Here is a 3,405-nt window from a genome sequence, read left to right on the forward strand (position 1 = left end):
CCCCCCCCACTATGTGTTTGACCTAAGACTCGAACCACATTTGGTCCTTGAGAGACGACCTAGGAGTCACTTCCTAGCACTGTACTGCATTAATATCTGCAATCAACTTTTGTTGGGAGGTGCGACCCTCTCATCAAAATGGCGCCGCTGCCGGGGACCAATGGTTCGGTCTTAGGTTTTTGTTGTGTGTGTGTTGTGTTTTGTCTTGTGTGTTTGAGTGTGTGTGATTTGGTTGTTTAGGTTGTTTTGTGTGTTCAAAATTTTTGTGATATCGTTTCATGATTTTAGGGTGTTCTGACTTAGTGCATGACTAGGGGAAATCCTGGGCCTATACCACCCTTTGATCCGGAGATTGATAGAACTTTTCATAGGTTAGCTAGGCATTCTAGGAATTTATCTTTAGAGTCTGTTTTTGAGTCTGTTCCATTGGATACTGTGCATCCCACTGCTGAGTATTTTGTGCATACTGCATCTACTGCATCTGTTGCATCTGCACGTGACTCTGATTCTGATTCTGTTGTTTTTCACACTGAGAACAATATGGCACAACCTCCACCTCGCGAGAGGACTTTTAGGGAGATGGCTGCACCTGATTTCGATATCGAAAGCTTGTGCATCCAATATCCTGATGAGGACGTTCCATGTGTTCTCAAGACTGGACTGATCCATTTGTTGCCCAAGTTTCATGGTCTTGCAGGTGAGAGTCCTCATAAGCATTTGAAGGAATTCCACATTGTCTGTTCTAGTATGAAACCACATGATGTTCCTGAAGAGCACATCTTCTTAAAGGCATTCCCTCATTCATTGGAAAATGTTGCTAAGGATTGGTTGTATGGTTTGGCGCCTAGATCCGTCACTAGCTGGGATGATCTGAAGAGGCTGTTCTTAGATAAATTTTTTCCAGCAGCCCGGACCACAGCTATCAGAAAAGACATAACTGGTATTAGGCAGCTTGGTGGAGAGAACTTATATGAGTATTGGGAGAGATTCAAGACACTTTGTGCTAGTTGTCCCCACCATCAGATACCTGAGCATCTCCTTGTCCAGTATTTCTATGAGGGTTTGAACAACATGGACCGTGGTATGATTGATGCTGCCAGTGGTGGAGCTCTTGGAGACACCACACCTGCTGAGGCCAGGCAATTGATTGAGAAGATGGCCTCCAACTCCCAGCAGTTTAGCTACCAGGAATGATGCCATTGTGGTGAGGGGCGTACATGATGTTGTTGCCCAGTCTTTATCAGCTGTTGAAAGCAAGTTGGAAGGAAAGATTGACTCTCTTACAAAGATGGTGACACAGTTGACTACCAACCAGAGATCTGCAGCTCCATCTGCATCTGTTGCACGACTATGTGCTATTTGTCCTTCTAGTGACCATTATACAGATGCTTGTCCTTCTTTGCAGCACTCTGCTGCCTCTGAGGCGCCTCAGGCTTATGCTACGAACATCTACAACAACAGGCAGCAACAACAGCAAAATCATGACTTATCCAGCAACAGGTACAACCCAGGGTGGAGGAATCACCCCAATCTGAGATGGAACAATGCGCCACAGCATCAACAGCAGGCACCACCTTTCCAGATATGTGCCTCCACCTATGCAACAACACCAGAGGCAACAACAACAGCAGCAACAAGAGGCACCTGCCCAACCAGTTGCCCAACCTTCCACTTCGTCTGAACCTTCATTGGAAGAGTTAGTGAGACAGATGACTATGCAGAACCTGCAGTTTCAGCAGGAGACTAGAGCTTCCATACAGAGTCTCACTAACCAGATGGGTCAGATGGCTACTCAGATAAACCAGGCGCAGTCTCAGAATTCGGATAAGTTGCCATCCCAGACTGTGCAGAACCCAAGGAATGTGAGCGCCATAACCCTTAGATCAGGGAAGCAGATTTTTGTGCCTTCAGAGCCCGCTTCTACACCTACACCCATGCCTGCTACTTGTCCTAGAAAGAACGACCATGACGGTCCGAGCAAGGCATTTGAGGTGGTGAATCTTCTTCTCCAGCCGGTGGTTCTTCTTCAGGTGGATCTTCTCCCTCTTCCACCACCACCGCTGCCGCACCTTCTCCATTGGTTGACCGACCTATCCCTCTACCATTCCCTTCACGGGCTTCCTAGCAAAAAGATGGAAGATGTGGATAAGGAAATTCTGGAGACCTTCAGGAAGGTAGAGGTGAACATACCTCTACTTGATGCCATCAAGCAGATACCGAAGTATGCCAAATTCTTGAAGGAGTTGTGCACACACAAGAGGAAGATGAAGGGAAATGAGAGGATTAGCATGGGAAGGAATGTATCTGCGCTTATTGGTAAGTCGGTCCCGCACATCCCTAAAAAGTGCAAGGACCCAGGTATATTTTGCATTCCTTGTGTGATTGGAAACAATAAATTTGAAAATGCCATGCTTGATTTGGGTGCTTCCGTTAATGTCATGCCTTTGTCTATATATGCATCTTTGTCTCTGGGTCCTTTGCAAACCACGGGTGTGGTCATTCAGTTGGCTAATAGGAGTGTTACCCACCCAGCAGGTTTCATAGAGGATGTCTTGGTTAGGGTTGGTGAATTGATTTTTCCTGCTGACTTTTATGTTTTGGAAATGGAGGAGGGATTCTCTCATGGATCCGCTCCCATTATCTTAGGCAGGCCATTCTTGAAAACTGCCCGAACTAAGATTGATGTGTATGCTGGAACTTTGTCTATGGAATTTGCTGATATTGTTGTTCATTTTAATATCCTTGATGCAATGAAATTTCCAGCTGAGGACCATTCTCTGTTTAGGATCGATGCATTGGATGACATTATTGATAGATATGTTGTTGATGATTTTGATTCTTTGCATAAGAAAGATCATTCTTTTCTATCTTCTCTACATACATGCATTGAATCTGAATTTGAGAATGAGGTTGATTTTGAAGAGAATTTTGATATCCATGATGTTGATGATGTTTTTGATATGGATGATGTTGATAATGTAATTGTCATGGATATGGATTTGGAGCGTGATGAGATAGGTGTCCCACCTTTACCTGTGAATTCTTTGGAGTCAGAATGCACTAACCACTTTGTAGGAAGTACAAATGAATCTGACTTGCAGGCACCTACTCTTGAGTTGAAACAGCTCCCAGATAACCTCAAGTACGTGTACTTGGAGGATGATGAGAAGAAACCGGTGATCATTTCCACCTCCCTTGATTCTGTTCAAGAGGAGAAGTTGCTTGGTGTGTTGAGGAAGCACAAGAAGGCCATTGGTTGGAGTTTGGCTGACATACCTGGTATTAGCCCATCCACATGCATGCATAGAATTCTTTTGGAAGATGGGGCAAGGCCAGTGAGACAGCCACAAAGAAGGCAAAACCCCGTGATCATGGACGTCATCAAGAAGGAGGTGACCAAGCTTT

The 3,405-nt window shown here is 45.0% G+C and overlaps 1 non-coding gene across 1 annotated transcript; it reads right to left on the reverse strand.

The window, feature by feature from the left end:
- Positions 1–917: 917 nt before the first annotated feature.
- On the reverse strand, positions 918–1,025 carry LOC148192216 (small nucleolar RNA R71). Its single transcript, XR_015782745.1, has one exon. It is a non-coding gene; the product is annotated as a small nucleolar RNA R71 (small nucleolar RNA).
- Between the last annotated feature and the right edge of the window lie 2,380 nt (positions 1,026–3,405).

This window comes from Vigna umbellata, chromosome 10 (genome assembly GCF_029865625.1).
Source record: "Vigna umbellata cultivar VRB3 chromosome 10, Vumbellata_1.0, whole genome shotgun sequence".
NCBI lineage: Eukaryota > Viridiplantae > Streptophyta > Magnoliopsida > Fabales > Fabaceae > Vigna > Vigna umbellata.